The following is a 6,637-nucleotide window of genomic DNA, read 5'->3' on the forward strand; positions in this document are numbered from 1 at the left end:
CACCATGATGACAATTCCTTCTGCCTGTTTTGCCCCAGACTCAAAATAATCAGTCATCAGGTTTGGTTCCTTCATCTCCTCAGTCCAAATGACTCCTGCCCTAGAAGCATCTGCCCAGGCGATAAGATGCCACTTCTTTCCTTTCTTGTTATGGCCCACTGCTATGACACACAAATAGTGGCTGTGGGTAACATGGGCTGCAGCGCTTTAATGTTACGTGGCTGTCAAGCTGTCCAGGCCTATAGCCCATGTGGACACTAGGGCACCCTGACCCCATCTGACTTAACTTCCTACAAGCTTCTCTCTTAATACTCGGCAGCCCCTCCTACAATTAATCCTATAAAAACATCCTATCAGCCATACCTATAAGGCTCACTAGTATGCCCCCCATCTAGTGGCTCACAACAGAACTACACTTACCCTATGTATAAGAACTATGTACTAAAGTACCCTCCTCTAATGTCCCCAAAAGGATGCACTTACTTACCCGATACTACACATGAGCATCAATATACATCACTCTTTATTATATATAGTGTAGCTCTAAGGAACGCAGACTCTAAAGCATGGTAACACATATACTGTATATGTGGCAGTACCAGAAAAGTGAGCGGTAATACATCTTTATATGTAGCAGTACCACAAGCATTCAGCATATACATTATCAATATTAGCAATATGTACATATTAACAAATCAAAGGCAATTAGAGGAAGTGAAGCAAGAAGGACATTATATCTCACCCCCTTACAACTGTATGATAGCCCCCTTAGTATCCTCTATACCATGGGTCCCCAACCACCGGTCTGCTGCCCAGGACCGGCCGTTGCAGTTCTGTTGCCGGTCCGTGGAGCCACGGCTTGGAATGCTGGACATAAGGGGAGCCGGCGGCTGTAGCACTGTAGTGACAGCTGCAACTGCCGGCTTCCAGAAGACATCGATATTCACCCTCAGTTTCTGCAACCCTGTTGGGTGTGGCAGCTTCAGCCAGTGCTGAGCGTTCACGTAGTACCGCTCATTAAGGTCACGAATATGGACGCGAATCCACTCTCATAGGCGTGGCATCCATATTCATGACCTTAATGAGTGGTACTACGTGGCTGCTCAGCCCTGGATGAAGCTGACGTGCCAGGATAGAGATGCAGGGAAGTTCAGCGATGGTGTGAGGGTAAGTATGATGGGGGAGAATGGGGGAGCCCAGCCATGCATACGAGGGTGGTGTCATGATCCATGCTGGATCATGACAGATGAAATGCACTAGTAACCTTTTTTTTTCCTTAAGCTGTGGTGCTTAAAGATAGTTTTGCCCCCAGTGGCCATAAGGGTCATTGCACTGTGGTGGATTCAGTTCTAGTTTTGCCTGCGGTGGCCATTAGGGTCATTGCACTCTGTTTTTTTTATTTTAGTGCATGTGATTATAAAGCAGGTGTGATTGCTCTGGCTCTGCTATAAAAGAGTGTCAGGTGTTGCAATCACTGTTGGTGATAGTGGTCATTTCCAACCATCCTTGGTGGAGGAAGGAGCTAGAGAGAGTTCCTTGCAGCACAGTCCGAGTCCTGGTGTGGAAGGCGTCACAGAGGGGATTTCCTTGCAGCTCTGACAGAGCTTGGTGGCATGTTGTGAGTTCATTTTCCCCTTCACCATTGAGGTCTGATGAACTCCCTCTTCTGGTGAAGGAAGGTAGTGAGGCTGATTACAAAGCACCTGAGCAGAATGATCATGACTGGGTGACTGGAATTGCTGACTGGATATAAGGCAGCCGACGCCCTTCTGCCTTGCGGGTGATTACTCTGAGGGATTCTTGGAGACCAGTCTGATTCCTGCTCCTCAAAAGCTAAGTTTTCTGTTCTACTTTTTGCATTTGTGTTTTGGTTTTGTTTTGCCTTGTTTTTCTGGATTTCTGCCTTTCCCTGCTGGGATAGCTGAATTCCTTTTTGCTCTGTCTTCAGAAAATATCTGAGTACTGATATAGTTTTGTTGAAGCCTAGCGTCTTCAGGGCTTTTTTCCCTATCAGTCTGTTGGCTCTTGTTTTGAGAGGGTTTTGGCGGATTGCAGACAGCAGCTTTTCTATTCTGTCCTATTTAGTTAGCTTGGGCCCCATCATTTGCTCAGCCTATCTTTCTATCTGTGTGAGTGTTTTTTCATCTTGCTTCACCGTCATTATATGTTGGGGGCTGCCTATTGCTTTGGGGTCTGCTCAGGGGCAGTTTAGATTTCCCTTTCTGTCTTTAGGCTATGTAGTTCTCCGGCTGTGATCGAGGGGTCTAGGGCACCGTGGGAACCCCCCACGGCTACTGCTAGTTGTTATTAGGTTCAGGGGTCTGCAATCCGATAGCTGCCAACTTCTCTGGTTTTCTGGACTTAGCTAGTATTTCTGTTTTTGCCTCCTACGGTGACTCATTCATAACAGAATCACCCACCATACCGCAGATCCGAGGGTACTCAATAGCAGGAAAGAATTGTAAGAATTTTTTCCTCTATATCTCTGAGGCCGTAGGGGGAATTTTTTTTCTCTCAATGGAGATAAAGCAATTGTCTGATCATGTGGAGCAGCTCGCTGCGGAAGTGCGGGGAATTTCTGCCTACCTTGCTCATTCACATGCTGCTGAACCAAAGATCCCTACTCCTGATGTGTTTTTTGGGGATCAGTCTAAATTTTTGAATTTCAAAAATAATTGTAAATTATTTTTTGCCTTGAAGCCTAACTCGTCAGGGAGCTCCGCGCAGCAGGTTAAAATTGTCATCTCTTTGCTGTGTGGCGATCCCCAGGATTGGGCGTTTTCTTTGAAACCAGATGATCCTATTCTGACTAATGTGAACGCATTTTTTCAAGCCTTGGGGTTGTTGTATGATGAACCTAATGCTATTGATCAGGCTGAAAAGACCCTGTTGGCATTGAGCCAGGGTCGAGATTCTGCAGAATTGTACTGTCAAAAATTCCGAAAGTGGGCGGTCCTTACTACCTGGAAAGATAATGCCTTGGCAGCTCTCTTTCGGAAGGGTTTGTCAGAAGCCGTAAAAGATACTATGGTGGGATTTCCTGTTCCCTCTGGTCTTGACGATTCTATGTCATTAGCCATTCAGGTTGATCGGCGTTTACGTGAACGCAGGACTGCACGAGAGGTGTTGCCACCTGTTGAACAAGTGTCTGAACCTATGCAATGTGATAGAGTTTTGTCCAGGGAGCAACGTCAGGAGTTCAGAAGGCGTAATAAGCTGTGTTTTTTTGTGGAGATGCCTTGCATGTTATTTCTGTCTGTCCTAAACGAGAGAAAAGTTTTGCACACACGTTTTCTGTGGGTGGTGTTCAACCTAAGTTTCTTCTGGCAATTACTCTGATCTGCTCCCTGTCCACATTTTCCGCCAAGGCTTTTGTGGATTTGGGAGCAGCCCTGAACCTAATGGACTTGGATTTTGCTTAACGTTGTGGATTTCCAATGACACCTCTGCGGACGCCTATCCCTTTGAGGGGGATTGATGCTACTCCTTTGGTGAAAAATAAACCTCAGTTTTGGACCCAGGTGGTAATGCGGGTCGCCCCAGACCATCAAGAAAATTGCAGATTTTTGATGTTGCATAATTTGCATGATACCATTGTTCTGGGGTTTCCCTGGTTGCAAATTCATAATCCAGTTTTGGATTGGAAATCTGTGTCTGTGGTGAGTTGGGGTTGTCGGTGTGCCCTTAGTGAGGCTCCGGTTTTTTCCACCTCTTCTCAGTCGCATGATGTTCCTGACTATTTGGCGGACTTTTATGATGTATTTAGTGAGAATGAGTCTGCGTCTTTGCCTCCTCATAGGAGTTATGACTGTGCAATTGAACTGAGCCCGGGGTGTAAATTTCCTAAGGGTCGGCTCTTCAATTTATCTGTACCCGAGCACGAGGCTATGCGATCCTATATTAAGGAGGCGTTGGAGAAGGGTCATATTAGACCATCCTCTTCACCCTTAGGTGCCGGGTTTTTTTTGTGGCCAAAAAGGATGGTTCATTAAGGCTTGTATTGATAGTCGTGCCCTCAACAAAATTACTATTAAATATCAGTATCCGTTACCCCTGATTTCGGATCTATTCTCCAGAGTTAAAGGTGCTTGCTGGTTTACCAAGCTTGACCTCAGGGGGGGCGTATAATCTTATCCGCATTAAGCATGGGGATGAATGGAAGACGGCATTTAATACTCTGGAGGGACATTTTGAGTACCTGGTGATGCCTTTTGGGCTCACTAATGCTCCTTCTGTCTTCCAGTGCTTCATGAACGACAATTTCCGAGACTTTGTGGATACATTTTTGATTATCTATCTGGATGATATTTTGATCTTCTCCCAGGATTGGGATTCTCATGTGGAACATGTTCGGACTGTGTTCCGGATCTTGAGGGAGAATTCCCTGTATGTCAAAGGATCGAAATGCCTTTTTGGGGTACAGAGGATTTCATTTTTGGGATTTATTTTGTCTCCGTCAACTATTGAAATGGACCCGGCCAAGGTACAGGCCATTTATGATTGGGTTCAGCCCACTTCTTTGAAGGCCCTCCAGAAGTTTTTGGGTTTTGCTAATTTTTATCGGAAATTTATAGCAAAATTTTCTAGTATTGCCAAGCTATTGACTGATCTGACTAAGAAGGGTGCTGATGTGTTGAATTGGTCTCCTTAGGCTGTTTCTTCCTTTCAGGAGCTGAAGCGATGATTCACTTCTGCCCCGGTTTTGCGGCAACCTGATGTCTCACTCCCGTTCCAGGTAGAGGTGGACGCTTCTGAGATTGGTGCAGGAGCTGTTTTGTCCCAAAAGGATCCTGTAACATCTAAAATGAATCCCTGTGCTTTCTTTTCCCGAAAGTTCTCTCCATCTGAACGTAACTATGATGTGGGGAATCGGGAACTGTTAGCCATGAAATGGGCATTTGAGGAGTGGAGACATTGGTTGGAGGGAGCTAAACACCAAGTCGTGGTCCTCACTGACCACAAGAATTTGATTTACCTGGAGTCGGCCAAACGCTTGAACCCTAGACAGGCTAGGTGGGCCTTGTTTTTTACACGGTTTGATTTTGTGGTCTCTTTTCTTCCTGGCACTAAGAATGTCATGGCAGAGGCCCTCTCTAGGAGCTTCTTTGCTGATTCTCCTGAGGTGACCAAGCCTGCTACCATCTTAGGCGAAGGGGTTGTTCTTTCTGCCATCTCGCCCGATTTGAGACGTGCCTGGAAGAGTTCCAGGAGGACAAACCTGAGCGTTGTCCCAGTGGAAAGTTGTATATTCCTGACCAGTGGAAAAAGAGAGTGATGTCTGAAGTTCATTGCTCTGCATTGGCTGGTCATCCAGGTATTTTTGGTACTAGAGATCTGGTGAGTCGGTCTTTTTGGTGGCCCGCCTTGTCTTGTGATGTCAGGAATTTTGTGCAGTCCTGTGGGACTTGCTCCCGGTCTAAACCTTGTTCTCGCTCTAGTGGGTTGTTGATGCCTTTGCCGGTCCCAAGGAGGCCATGGACCCACATTTCAATGGATTTAATCTCTGATATGCCTTTCTCTCAGAGAATGACTGTTATGTGGGTGATTTGTGATAGGTTCTCTAAGATGGTTCATCTTGTACCACTCCCTAAGTTGCCATCTTCCTCTGAATTGGTGCCCCTGTTTTTGCAACAGGTGGTTCGCTTGCACGGGATTCCTGAGAACATTGTATCTGACAGAGGAGTTTAGTTTGTGTCTAGATTTTGGAGGACTTTCTGTTCCAAGCTGGGAATTCAGTTGTCCTTCTCCTCTGCTTTTCACCCTTAGACCAATGGGCAGACGGAGAGAACAAACAAGACCTTGGAGTCGTATTTGAGATGTTTTGTTTCCGCTGATCAGGATGATTGGGTTTCATTTTTGCCCTTGGCCGAATTTGCTTTAAATAATAGAGCTAGTTCTGCCACTTTGATGTCACCTTTTTTTTGTAACTTTGGGTTTCATCCTCGATTTTCTTCAGGGCAGGTGGAGCCTTCTGTCTGCCCAGGTGTTGACACTGTGGTGGAGAGAATGCACCAGATCTGGGACCAAGTGGTGGATAAGTTATCTCTCTCCCAGGAAAAGGCCCAGCGGTTTTCCAACCGACATAGGACCATTGGTCCCCAGTTTAAGGTTGGTGATATGGTTTGGTTATCATCAAAAAATATCGCTATGAAGGTGGCTTCTCCTAAGTTTAAGCCTAGATTTATTGGACCTTACAAGATTTTGGAGATTATTAATCCAGTCTCTTTTCGTTTGGCTCTTCCTGTCACATTTAAAATTCATAATGTGTTTCATAAGTCCTTGTTGAAGAGGTTTGTTGAACCAGTTGTTCCTGGGGTGGCACCTCCGGACCCTGTATTAGTTGAAGGTAACATGGAATATGAGGTAGAGAAGATACTGGATTCCCGTCTGGCTAGACGGAGACTCCAGTATTTGGTTAAGTGGAAGGGTTATGGTCAGGAGGATAATTTCTGGCTCTCTGCCTCTGATATTCATGCCAAAACATTGGTACGTGCCTTTCATCGGGCTCACCCTGATCGCCCTGGTGGCGTGAATGAGGGTTCGGTGACCCCTCCTCAAGGGGGAGGTACTGTTGTGAGTTCATTTTCCCCTTCACCATTGAGGTCTGATGAACTCCCTCTTCTGGTGAAGGAAGGTA

The sequence above is a fragment of the Dendrobates tinctorius genome, unplaced genomic scaffold, assembly GCF_039654945.1.
Source record: "Dendrobates tinctorius isolate UK_male_01 unplaced genomic scaffold, ASM3965494v1 ptg000250l, whole genome shotgun sequence".
Lineage (NCBI taxonomy): Eukaryota > Metazoa > Chordata > Amphibia > Anura > Dendrobatidae > Dendrobates > Dendrobates tinctorius.